General features: G+C 40.5%; 1 long non-coding RNA gene across 1 annotated transcript; it reads right to left on the bottom strand.

Moving 5' to 3' along the window:
- Nucleotides 1-7554: 7554 nt before the first annotated feature.
- On the bottom strand, nucleotides 7555-12948 carry LOC122888398. Its single transcript, XR_006380690.1, has 4 exons — nucleotides 12806-12948; nucleotides 9540-9627; nucleotides 8456-8642; nucleotides 7555-7784 (listed from the first exon to the last, which is right to left on the bottom strand). It is a non-coding gene; the product is annotated as an uncharacterized LOC122888398 (long non-coding RNA).
- Nucleotides 12949-14136: the final 1188 nt, after the last annotated feature.

The raw sequence follows: 14136 nt of genomic DNA, 5'->3' as shown, positions 1-14136 counted from the left end.
GGTGTCAGTTTTTCTGCTTTGTTGCTCATCACTGTCAATCAAACTGCAGTATAATGTGGAGAGACGCACATTCGGGGAAAAGACACAAGTGAGGATGCAGTTAAGGGAATTGAGATGCACCAATGCATTTCTCAGTGGAGAATTTCCTGGCCTCTCTCTGCAGGAGCCTGGAGGGGAGAGTCGGGTCATCACAAAGATTCAGCTCACCTGTGTTTACTGCCTGAATCCTCTATATAAGCTGGTGAGAGTCAGTCTTCCACTTCTCTACCCAGGTTTCCCCTTTAGTTTGTCTTTAGTTTCATTTCTCTTTTACTTACTTAAAATAAACCTGTTTTAGTTTACAACTCATGTATGGTCTCTGCTCTTCGTCACACCTTCAGACCTTGACCTTGGATGGGACACTCACATCTTAGAAAGCCAAAGACGTATGTCCATTTTGGACTTGATATACCTGCTCTGAGAGTGATAAAGTTAGAGAGCGAGAGAGACGAGAAGGTCAAAGATCTGTAAAGAAAGAGGGTTCAATGTTGAATGAACAGTGAGTCAATAAAAAGTTAGCCTTTATCATTCATTATGAATCACCTAGCAGCACTGAATTCATGCTTTCCAATGTCAGGAAATCAAATCTGGAGAAATCTGGTGTGAATTTCGTCCCTTATGCAATAAAAAGTTTGCTGTTTGGCAGCTGACTCAAGTCTACCTAATGCCAGCACCAAACAGTATCACACATTATCAAGTGTTAGATGATCCCACACACCTGAATGCACTAAGATGAAAGAGTTTTCAATCCCTTTCAACAACATTATCACCGAGCAGCGATAGCACAACTACATGTTCACTCTGATTGATTGATTACCTCTATCTCAAGCATGTTTCAAGTCTCTCAAGCTCATGTGTATACAGTACAGACATTAAATATAACCAATCTAAGAACTGATGCTTTGGAAAATGGTTGTAATGTTTGTAATTTACAGAAAATATATTCAGTAAATGGATTCAAATATGCAACACAAATAAAACTTAAATAAAATAAAATAAAACACTTTCACAAGTGAGAAATCTTATATGTTGGTCCTACTTAGTATGCGATTTAAAGGGGGGATGAGGGGGGATGCCATCCCCCTTGTTAGCAAAATGACCAAAAAGCATCCCCCTTGTTAACCTGCCATCCCAACTCTCCATCCCCTTGTAGCACAGAGAGTGCAGGGGCAGAGGGGTCGTTTAGTTGAATATGTTACAGTCCGCCTGACTCATTGATCCTTTATCTGACTGAGGTTTGTGCAAGTTAGAATCTATTGCTCTGATATATCAGTAGCCTAACTGTGCTGTGTATTGATAAATCCAGGTGCTGAAGTAGCAGACAGATTTGTAATTGTGATTTTTTTCCCGCCTTTCTGTCAGTTTTGTCTTGGATCTATAGTATTCGTCATGGGAACCTACTGGTTCTGAATGGTTGCATCTTAACAAAACTGTCAGCAGCTGATTTTTCATTGTTTCAATCAAACAAACTTTATTTGAATTACCCTTTCAAACAGTACAGATTAGTGCAGTCCAAAGTGCTTTACAGCTGACTAAAACTGAAAAGACTAAAAAGGAGGCTAATGCAAAAAAAGCAAATCTATAGAGTTATATGATTTGAAATGTGAAATGTGACTCATCACTCATCACACTGAACTCCTTCATTGTTCAAATGTTGAGCTCCATTCCAGGAAAATCATGCAGCCAGAGAGGTCCTTCTGGGTCAAACAGTTACACAAGATGTTGTAAAAACTCAGACAGAGGAGCGTATTCACTCAGTGGGTATATTTGTTTCATTATTTAAATATTTTTCCTCTCCATTCTTCTGTCACATCAAGCTGTTTCTGTCTCCATCATCTCTGATGTTGAGCAAGGCTACCAGCACTGCCAACGATGTGGTCATACACACTGTGTGTGTGTGTGTGTGTGTGTGTGTGTGTGTGTGTGTGTGTGTGTGTGTGTGTGTGTGTGTGTGTGTGTGTGTGTGTGCGTGTGTGTTCATAAACAATATAAATTCTCTAGTGAGACCCGTTTCTGTAATGAGACAGATGGGCCCTGCCTGGAGTTAGCTATCAGCACAACCACAGGCAGTGTGTGTGTGTAGGTGTGTGTGTGTGTGTGGGAAGGGGGGGGGGTTATTCTCCTATTCCTAGCCTGCAGGCTTAATCAAAGAGGAGCCACAGATGTCTTATTGACACCAATTAGTTTCTGTCTCATGGCACACACACACACGCTCCCACACACACCCATAGATACATGTGTGCTTAGAGTGTGAACACACATCCACAGTTTTATTTCGAGTTGATGTGAGTTGAATTTGGGATCATTTATGGCCTCGTTTCGACAACTTGAGGAATGCAGTCGATTTGTTTAGGCACTAACTGCACACATTCACAAGTCACAAAAACATACCAGTTCGATGGCTTGTTGCCTCTGTGTGTGTGTGGTTCCTCCTGATGGGGTTAAGTGCACCGGGAGTGTGGTCTGGTGATAGAGGAAGGATGAGAGGGATAAAAGAAGAGGAGAGAGAAAAAAATTGAGAGAGGAGAGATCCATTAGCTAATGGATGTCTTCAGTCCTGTCTCATCAGACTTGGTATTATCACACACACACACACACTCCCTCCTCACTCTCCTCTGTCCTCCTTCAGCTGGATTCAAAACCTTTATTTACACAGACTGTACGTGCTGACAGCAAGCTTTTTTTGAGGTTTGGCTCTGATCACGGAACAGTTTCAAAATCAAGAATGTGATCATTAATTTCATATTACAGCAACACAGGACAGTGAAGAGTGGACAGAGCAGCTTTGCCCTCAAATGATGGTGAAACTGTCTTTTCATGCAATCAAAACATTCAAAGTAAAGTGCTGTTGTTGTAAAACATGCACATATGCAAATATTTTTGGGCATTTCTGGAATTACAGTGAGTAACTGATGATTACCACTGTGCATTTGTAAAATTGTACATGATGATGATGATGATGTATAGTTGATTGCCTTCATTGATTGATTGATCAACACTGATATAATAAACTTCCGCTTCAAGCAAGAAAAACATCAATGTAAAAAAAATCTTCATCCAATGCAAATGGCAAGACCTGTAGATGAGTGCTTGTTGGAAACCTATACTGTATATACAACAGACTACCTAATATGAATACAGTAAATAAATCTGCATCAGATCCTCTTTGCTAGCATACTCACTGTCCCCCCGCCTTGCTGATGACAAAACAGACAGAAAAACGTCACCTTTCTTTCCTTTTTTGTCACTTTTCTACGTGTAAGGCTGTAACATTTTTGACAAACATGGCTCCTGCTTTCTGGAAAGTTTTGCCTACATGCACCTGCTCAACGATCGAATGAGTGTTCAGTGTTTAGTTTACCCTGGAGGTCCACTGGGTGAATTTCCAATGGCCAGTGGAACAATTCAAAAGTGGAGCGTCTCAAGCCATCTGTTCTTCAGCAGACACATTTGTTAAATTGTTCAGTATTTGTTTCTGTATTTCCTGAATAGTGTACATTAGCAGAAGGAAAAGCCTTCCTTCTCCTGCTTCACAGAAATCGGAGAAGTTGGATACTCTCGAGCAAGAAAAACTGCTTTCGCTATATATATGGAGAGACAAAGTAAGTAACAAATGAAATTCATTATTACGTATTAACTTCGTGTTAAAAATATAGGCTTTTATATACATTCACAAGTTAATTTCACAATTCACAGATGCAAGCTAAAGAGAACGGAGCGGAGAAAAGAGCAGCAAGTGAGACACTCCCCTCACACATCCAGTGGATATTGCCACACTGGCTGGAATGGCAGCAGATAGTCTCCAGCATCTACAACGGGGCCGGACCATAATGCAAATGCATCTGGTGGATCTCGGGGGTTAGCATGCTTGTTGGGCTGTGCATGAAATTGGTGATGAATTAATGTAAGTAAATGCAGATGCAACCTTTGTTACCCATGCTGTGGTACAGTAACTCTATCCCTAACCTAATTAAATTGTTAACTTTATTGTATTGTAGTACAAATAGCTGGTAGCAGGTGGATGCACCTGTTTCACTATTTCACATGCACTTTGCCATTGAGCCTCATCTCCTTCTGCAACAGTTGCTCCTATATTTCTCAGAATGACTTTCAGCAAACCTGAACCACGAACCTGAACCAAGTCCTCCAAATTATGTCATTTGTCCATGCCCTCTAGAACAACATATAGAAGCGTTTTCTGATCTGAGGCCCTTATCAACAAGACAACACAATTTGTCTGTGCCTTCCAAAACAGTTACAAGTCACTGTTGAAAAATAAATAAATGTTATGATGTGACAACGCTATGGGTAAGGTTTGGTTAGGTATAGTAACAAAAAGATATGGTTAGGTTTAGAGAAAGATCGTGGTTTGTGTTGGAATATGTTCTTTGTTAAGGTTAGGGGGCCTTCGTCATCATGGTTATAATAATAAACACCTGGTTGAGGTTAGGATCATGCTCTTTTAAAACAACACTGATTGACGGTTTGTCTGAGTGCGATGTTTTGTTGACCCACCCATCCACCCCAACCTCCTCTCTACGTGGATTTTGCCTCTATAATAACGTCACCTGACTTCCTCCTTTGCTCCTGCCATGCTGTCATTTTTCTTGGGAGGACAATGACCAACCAACTAATGCATTCAGCTATGGATTTTATAAAATGAAAGCAGAGATGAAGTGAGACTTTGTCCAGTTAAGAAAAAGATCATATATATGTGCTCTCTCTCTCACACACACACACGGTGTCTTTAGGTGGTTGAGGCTGACAGTTTGTTTAAAGAAGCAAGAAGACAGAAAAGGAAAAAGTGTGGAGGAAGGAAGCATCGAGTTAAGCATCAAGAGCAGATAAAAGGATGAGAAAGAGGATAAATATGAGGATGAGTAGGAGATGGAAGAAGAGCAGAGGGTATCAGAGAGAGGAGGAAGATGTGGAGAAGAGGAGAGTGACATGATGATAGTGTGTACAAGGGTGAGTGGTAATGGAGTCTTCTCTCGATAGAAAGTTGATGTTGCTGTATGATTTAACAATCGAGAGCTGAAGAACAATGAAATCTAACTGTGTGTGTGTGTGTGTGTGTGTGTGTGTGTGTGTGTGTGTGCGTGTGTTCAAGGTTTGGCCTTTGCATTTGAATGAGGAATGTTAAAGCTAAGTACAGGGGATGCCACCCCTCACTGCTGCCACTCCAAAACCACTTGTAACACACACTCTCACACGTACTGAAACACACTCACACACACTCATATCCACTCACTTAAGTGGAGGGTTTGAAATTGAGCTGGGACTTGGAACGAATACTCCAAACAATTATCTTTCTCTCCTGCATCTAGTAATCCATTTCCTATGAATATATTCACATCTGCCTCTTTTTTTCTTTTCCCACTCTTCCTCCCTCCATCCTCCTCTTCTGTTTCACATTCTCACCTCCTTCTTTTCTCCTTCCTCACAGGTTGTATCTTTCCCTCGAGGCCTCGGACAAAATGTGACAATACAGCGATCATGCTTCCGATTTATGGCAGCAGATGCTTGTCACATAATGTCCACACTGTGGTTACTACTAGCGACACGATGTTGGCAAAATGTGGCAAAATGTTTTTTTCAAACCAAAAAAATGTCACAATTTACAAGTGTTTATTTTGAACTTTAAAAAGCAGATTTGGTTTTAAAAATTGGTTTACAAAAATGCTAATTAAAATACAGCTGCAGAACATACAATTTTAATGGGCTCCTTTCAAAATATTTATATATAGTTATATTACTGCAGATTAATAAAGAAATGTGTCTTTTGGAGTCTATAGTAGAATTCAGTTTGATTATGTGACTTAAGATACACCTTTTATGATATATAATTCGTATTATAGTTTATCCTAAACAATATTAACCTCATGAAGTTATGTGCAATTTTTTTTATGGGAAAATAAGACTAAAGGTCTACAGCCATGCTAGCAGCTCTGTGAGACGGCACAGAGATGAGAGGTTGATGGAAAAGTCATTATTTTTGCAGGTATTTGATCATAAACCAAAGTACTGAACAAATAAAATTTTGATCTGATGATGGCACTGGGCGAAATGTCAGGGGATCACCAAAGTCAGCAGGATTCATCTGGGGAACATAAATGTCTGTACATTTCAGTCTGTAGCAAAGTGATGGACTGACAGACAATCATCAAATACTCAAAACAAATTCTGAAAACAATATTTATTTTGTTGACTTGTTGGTCCCCTTCTTGTAACAAAACATCTATTGCTTCTTTCATTTACCTGCATCTCTCTTTACAACAAGCAGATGAATCTGCTCTCTGTTGTTCTGCTTTGTTCTGTTTTGTTCTGGTCTTGTCTTGGACTCTATTGGGTTTATATTTAATTTAGTTCCAGCATCCCCTCTGTTGCCAGTTAATGATCTGTGAAGAATGAAATGCTCTTTCTTAGCCACTTTTAATCTGGAAATGTGACATCATCACCTACTACCAAATGATATCACACATTGCCAGGAAGTTGTGGTTATCAATGAGATGATGCCAGAAATTTGTGGTGATTGGCAGGGACGATTGATGATGATATCATCCGAGAAAATTCAGCACTTCTGGTTTGGATGGTGATGATGATGTCACTGCCATTGTGTGAAGGCTGTGTGTGTGTGTCAGACTACAAAATGTGAATGTGATATCATCAAGCCCCACACAGAGTAATGCCTATCCCAATCAGCACAAGCATCGCACACACACACACACACAGAGACCACACACAGTGTTCTGGCAGGGATCTTGTCCAGCCGCTGTGTTAAAGGCCAGACATTAAAGTAAAATGTCACGGTCGTGAGTTTCTGTTCACCTTGCAGAAACACTGAATCCAGGCCTGAGCTTCTGCATGAGAAGCTTCTGCCAAACAGCTGACAGCAGAACGCTCTGAAACCACACAGCACAGAGGACAGGAGAACGGTGCTTCTTGCAGAATAAATATATGGGGAATGAAGGCAGACAGTATACCAGATCATTTTTCTTAGTATAATAGATCTTGGCTTTGATGATTGGCATTCAGAGAAAACAGTAGGACCAGCATTATAATATAGACATTAAATGCTGATTTGTACTTTGTCTTCACCAGCCATGCAGTGAAAGCAATGCGTCAGCTGCACAACAGCACCGGCTGCAGTCCAGAGTCACGCTGGATCTCTTTAGCCACAGTACTGCTCTACACTCAGGTCAGTTTTGGCATCACTCACGTACCAATGCACAAATTAGACAGAACAAAATGGACTTGAAGACCTCCTTTGAAGCAAAAAAAGTTGTGCAACACTGCCTCTCCCTTGTTGCTGTGGACGCGCCAACACTCACAAGCGTAGCGAGAAGATTGCCTGTTAATAATAAGCAACTGAAGCAACAACCTGTGTGACTTTGTACCAAACAATAAGTCATTTTTGTTTGTAAATCACTCTCTTAACTGAGGTATGACTGACTGGAAATAAGGTTGTTTTGCATTGGAAGACTCGACAACCAGAATCTGAATCAACAGGGTATACTCTTTTTTTTGCCTTTATTTGATAGGAACAGCTGAAGAGAAACTGGAAATGTGGGAGAGAGAGAGAGAGAGAGAGAGCGAGAGAGAGAGAGAGGAGGGATGACATGCAGCAAAGGGCCACGGGTTGGATTTGAATCCAAGCCTGTTTTAGTCATCAGTCCCCACCAGCATGTTTTCGGTGAACACAGCGGAGTTCTCCCCAATCAGCACCGTGGACGGCATCCATGACACTGTTGATGAAATTTGTGTAAGTGCCGGCCATTTTTTTATGCGTTCATTCATGCTATCACTACACATGCTAACCCTGTTCTGTCACACTTATGGAAGAGGACAGTGCAGCAGTGCAAAGGGCTTTACAGGGCCTCACATTCACCCACATACACACTTTCATTTACCAATCGGGAGCAGTTTGAGACCGATCCTCCCTGAGATTACTGGATGACCTGTTTTGGTCACGACTTGGCCGAAACGTTTTATGTTTATTCCGAACAAAATGCTTTTCCTGCTGCAGGAAAACTGCATTGGTTACTGCATCATTTTATCACTAAATTCCAGCCCAATATCAAGTAATTAGAACAGCAGAGCACCTGAGTCTATGTTGAATCACTACTGTGTTATTTCAATCAACATTCAAAACTAGCAAAACAGACATATATTTACGAGAAATATGTATCACTTTAACCTCTTAGGGCAGAGCTTACTCCCCCATAATCCTCTCTATCTCACTGATGTTGCTGTTGAACCTGAGCCAATTGAATAATGCCTCTGCCCAGTCGACCATGAGAAGTGTGGGTGTATGTGTGTGTGTGTGTGTGTGTGTGTAACTTAACTCCTGATATTAGCTAATTTGTGAATATTTGAGCAGAGGGAGCTTACAGCACATAAACACACACACACTCACCCAGTGTTTTTACAGTTTCTCAACATATCCCCAGTGCAGCCCTCTGAAGCGCTCTGCTGCCAGCTGAGTGCTCAGGCAGTAGGTCTGCAGCCTCCACTGACCCCCTCAGCGACCCCTGGGAGCCCTTTTTCAGAGAACCGTGGCTCGAGTGTGTAACACCGAGCACTGTGCGTGGTTTGATCTCCTGCTGCAGTAAACACAGAAACACACCACCAGGGATCGAACAGTCAATAGTTCATCAGCTGCCATGGACTTTAACCCCTCGATACAGAACTGCTGTCTAGCAGACCCGGCGGCCTCTTTCAAATGCAACATCTTGTCTAAAAAAATTTTAATTTGTTTTGCTTCAGTTAAATTGTTTGAATAAAAACTGCACATTTTTGATGAAAGTGAAAAAACCTTTTCTATAACTTTTATAACTCTATTGTTTTCAGCACAATGGTCCAACAGACTCATTTGTATGCATTTCTGAGACCAGAAGTAGAGTGAGATTCTTATAGCTTCACAAAAACTCTGAGGAAGAAGTCATCGTGTGCTGCTGGTGGGATTTCAGCCAATTTCTTTCAGAAATGTATTTATTACAAAAACCAGAGAACTTTCCACATAAGTTACATGCAGCCTAAAAAAAACTTAAAGGAATTGCTTTTTGGAAATTAGCTTACTGGATATGCTTTATTTCTGAGAGATAGAAGAAGATCAATATCAACCTCATGTCTGTGCATTAAGGACGAGGCTTGAGAAGAAATTGTTAATTGTTGTAACCTCCCTTAAAACCACAAATTGTTATTTTTACATTTCGGGTTGTGTACAGATTAAACAAACAAAATATAATGTGTTAATTATTGAGCTTTAGAGGTGCTGGTAGGTGGATTTTTAACTTTAGACATAGCCAGGTTAGATGTTTCCCCCAGCTTCCAGTCTTTATGCTAAGCTACTCTAACCATGTCTTGACTCCAGCTCCGCATTTAACCAAGGCAGGAGACTGATATAAATCTTCTAGTAATAAGGGGAATCAGACCCTGGATTTTGATATATTAAAGACCGAACGCATCTATGATTCATCTACGCGGGTGTTTTCACTTACCTTGCCTGATTAGACCTCCTCTTAAAGCTGTATGAGTGTGTTCAGGCTGTGCTTGACTGGCATCTCTCTCACTCTCCTGTTGGTGCACCTGTTAAGAGTGGGATAACACTTTTATGACTTTTAGCAGTACATGAAATTTGGTGGCATCATCTACTTCCCAGCATAGCTCCACTCACCTTCAACCTGAGCAGCAAGAATAAGTTAAAACACCTGTGTGGGTGTGCAGGGCCTTTAACATATGTTTCATTGTAACAAAAATATGAGATAGATGCCAAAAGAATACAGTCTGTGTTAAATTAATTTAAAATGATGTAGATTTTAAATTAATACATTGAAGTAGACTCACTCAAAGTTGCTAGTAGCAAAACTGACCCCAAAGTCTCCAACCAAACAGCATTTAGGTCTTTACATTCCTGATTAAAAATGCTGACAGAAGATTCTGGTCCAGACCTGTCTTTTAATTAATGCCAGTTCAATACAAGGGTAGAAAACAATTTTGGGGGATCAAAGCTTCCCAGGCACTCAGACATAAAACAGCCCTGTGTTTAAAAAAAGAATGCAAAGAGCTGCATGTCACTCAAGGAATTGGTGAGACAATGAAATCCAGGCAGGTTTGAGTAATGACTTTGAAGGATTATCAGACTCCAAAACACTGCAGAGCAGTTCATAATACTATGAGAAACGACTTTACAACTCTGGAAAGTTATAACACTAACAATCATCTTATCCTTTGTGTCGATGACAGGTAAACAGTAGACATAAGAACATTATGTTACAAAGAATTCTACCAGGAATGTGCACTTGTATTGTATTTTAAAGTTGAGACAACTTTTTTGCCAGGCGACAACATTGCTGTTAGGGATGCCAACTGGTTGAACATTTTCTCGTTCCAACACTGGTAGAGGAGACAAGGTTTTTTATGGCTGCTTTTTAGAACTACAATCCAGATAAGAATTTAATTGGCGAGGTATATATCTTTTTTCTCATGTCTCTATTTTTCTGCATAAAGTTGTGGCAAGAACATTAAAGGCAAATAAATGTTGGAAATATCAAAATCATCATGTTTAGGAATATCTAATCTATCTTCGTGACACAGGAGTAACTGAACTCCCAACACACACTTTATGGCTGACAAGAGTGCTTTAACTCACTTCACTCATCACCTCCTAATCTGCACACACACATGCACACACACAAAAATGCATAACTTGTACTGTAAGTCGACACACTCAAGGCCACGTACACAAATATGTGTATGCCATACTGTATGCAAACCCTCTCTCTCACGCACAGGAGTGGACACACACTCTCACACACTCACATCCAACTGGATTGTTATTCTAAAGGGTGTTTATGTAAAGGAAGTTGGATCCTGAACTTGCTGCATACTTCACATTTATGAAGGTTGGAAACGGCCCGACTGCTGATATGATTACACCAAGAAGCAAGCCGGAAAAAGCTCTGACATTCTCATATGGAAGCCATTATCCTTTCTCTACATCGCTTTCTCACTCTGTTTATCTTTACCTTTTCTTCTACCCCATATTCTCTGACTTTCTCTCTTTCATTCTCGTAATTTCTCTTCTCATTTCTTTCTTCTCAGTTTCTCACATGCTGTTTGTGTTTACGAGTGTTTGCATGCATGTGTATCTGACGCCTGCTGTGAATTGTTTTGTGTAGACACAAGCATCAGAAGTGAGGCGCACACACACACACGTATAGTGAAATGGTTTGATTAACGGCTAGTTGGCCTGACTTTCCTCTCTGGATCAGCCACAGTGTTAGACATTAAAAACCCATAATTCACTATTAACACCCCACCAGATCTGTGTGTGTGTGTGTGTGTGTGTGTGTGTGTGTGTGTGTGTGTGTGTGTGTGTGTGAGTGTGTGCTTCTGTCTTTCTCATAAGCCCCCTCCGCCCATCAATCCACTCCCAAATGACATCAGAAGAGTGAGGAGTGAGAACACAGTGTATGACTGACAGAGACCAGGACAAGAGAGGGGATAAACCCTGACACTCTGTGTGTGTGTGTGTGTGCGTGCGTGTGTGTGTGTGTGTGTGTGTGTGTGTGTGTGTGTGTGTGTGTGTGTGTGAGAGAGAGAGAGAGAGAGAGAGAGAGAGAGAGAGCTCTCACACCCTGGATGCTGTAATGACACAATCATCTCTGGCTGGACAGAGTTGGTGTAGACAGAAGACATACACATAAACTGTCGCTCACATACACACAGTCACACTGAAACTGAGATCCACCCTGCCTGACTGCAGCTCGGTTTCCAAACATTGCATCAAATTCCCAGAAATATGACAACAGAAACCCGAGAAGCCAGAGTGAGTCTGTCGCTGACCTCCAAGTCCTGTACAGACTGTGTTTCAAACTCAGTTTAAATTGACATTTTACCTGATTCATGTATGGAACTGACCATTCCCTCTTAACATCAATTTATAACAGATTAATGATGGTCAAAGCTCTATCAACAATTTCAAAAATCAACGTCCTGCTTTACTGAGGCACACATTATTAAGCCATGATTCAGGTTTGTTACCACATCTGTGTTGTTGTCATAGTTCTGGCTATCATTTCAATATGTTACAGGGGTGGGAACAACCTAAGTATATGTACTCTAGTACTACATGTGCTACTTTATACTTTCACTCTTATTCACAGGGAAATACTGTAAATTTTACTCCACTACATTTACTTGGATGCTACAGCTACTAGACACTTTGCAGATTAACATTTTAAACATTAAAAACCTGTAATGAGCATATACAATGAAATACATTGTTATACAGTACATTAACACCCAAGAGTATGTAAAAAGGGTAAACTAAGCTCTACAGCAGCCAGCTACATCATTAATATGCTGTTTACATGTTAATGCATCAGTAATTATAATCCACTAATATAATATTGTAACACTGACAGAGCCCATTTTGCCTGCATAGTGAGGAAAGTGCTATATAAATTCAGCCATTTACTTTAAGTGCATTATGCTGATAATACAGACTTAAATATAATCAATATCAATATTTTTACAATAACATGTATCATGAAAGTGAAAGGGGTCTCTCACAGTGACAAACCTACAGAGAATTACCACCCGAATCTTTAGCTCCACTCGGCTTTACATAGCTTCAGCTCATAGTTTAGCTGTCCAACCGCAAACTTTACTGTTTTGGTTCACTCTCACCGCTCTCATAGCCTTGTTTTCGACTGCAGCAGGTAGCTGTTTTCAGTGAAAAACCTTTAAAAACCCACTGTACCTGTTCACAGCTTGTTCAAGGCGGGATTGTAGCGCTGTTATTCCGTCTCGTCGTTCTGTATAAAATGTATGAACACTGAATGGTGGGGGAATTGTTGTTCCGCCTTTGAGCCGTCAGTGGAGGTAGTAACAGAGCTGAATCAATGTCTGTGTAAAAAGGGTGAGCCGGCAGGACGGGACACGTGTGCATAGTGAGTGTGTGGTTGATCAATAGAGAGAGAGCAGCAGAATGCGAGCCGTGCAGAGGAAAAGGTGAGCTGTGAAGTTGTCAGTCTGGCAGTAAATGTACAGTGTAGGTTGCAGTTTGTCAGTGAATAAAGGCTGCAGCTTCTCAAGACCAAAGTAAAGCTCCCATGTGTTGTTTCCCAACTGCTGGAACAGCAGCTCTATGACAATCACCTCTGCCTACGTTGAGGGAGTACTTTCCAGAACACGGGCATGCTATCTAAAATCACACACTTGGGAAGTATTCTGCCGCCGTTGTTTGGTTCAGTGTAAAAAAGCTAAGCCGGCATAATGACGGCTCATCTTTACGCCAATATTACAGGATCTCTGTGTAAAAAGGGCTACAGTTAGCGACTAGCTGGTGAACATAGTGGATAATGTATCCTCTAAAGAGCCAGATATTTCCCTCAGGAGTTGGTAGAGACAAAAAAACAGAGCTAAGAGAGCGTTAATATTGGACTTATATTCACCAGGTGGCCACAAACACGTCTTCAGATGAACACTAATGTTGCTCCATAACTGCTGGATGTGTAAATAATAATCAACTGTTTGCTAACAAGTTCACCATATCAACTTAAAAGGTTATAGAATGTCAGTGTTGTGTTCACACTTGTTTCCATAGGTCAGAAAATCAGTTATTGCAAGTTTAGGTAACATTTTAAATGTAAAAGAGTATTTTGAAATTGTGGTATTTCTACTTTTACTTATGTAAAATACACATTATGAATACTTCTGCCGCTGACTGTGTGTACTCACCAAAGTAACTGCTGAGATCTGAGAACACAGTGACAACTAAGTCCAACAGACTTAGGCAGTAAACATGAGCGATTAGAAGATCAGACAGCTTATAACAAGTTTATAACAAAATGATCTAAATCATATTATCTGAAGATACAAATTTAAGTGAGCGCCTTTGTTCTTTCTTCCAAATAAGTTTGGCTAACCTCGAGCTTTGTATAAAACCTGTCTGATCATCAGACTGCTTGTGTTAATTGCCCCTTGGACGTCTTTTTAGACTTTTTGACATGTGTTTTGCTGCTTTCCCAGAGCGCAGCAATCAACTTACTAATACTAATATATATTACTCATATGATTGATGGCTTACGA

Source organism: Siniperca chuatsi, linkage group LG14, assembly GCF_020085105.1.
Source record: "Siniperca chuatsi isolate FFG_IHB_CAS linkage group LG14, ASM2008510v1, whole genome shotgun sequence".
NCBI classification, from domain to species: domain Eukaryota; kingdom Metazoa; phylum Chordata; class Actinopteri; order Centrarchiformes; family Sinipercidae; genus Siniperca; species Siniperca chuatsi.
This window is presented reverse-complemented; position numbering and strand designations above follow the sequence as displayed.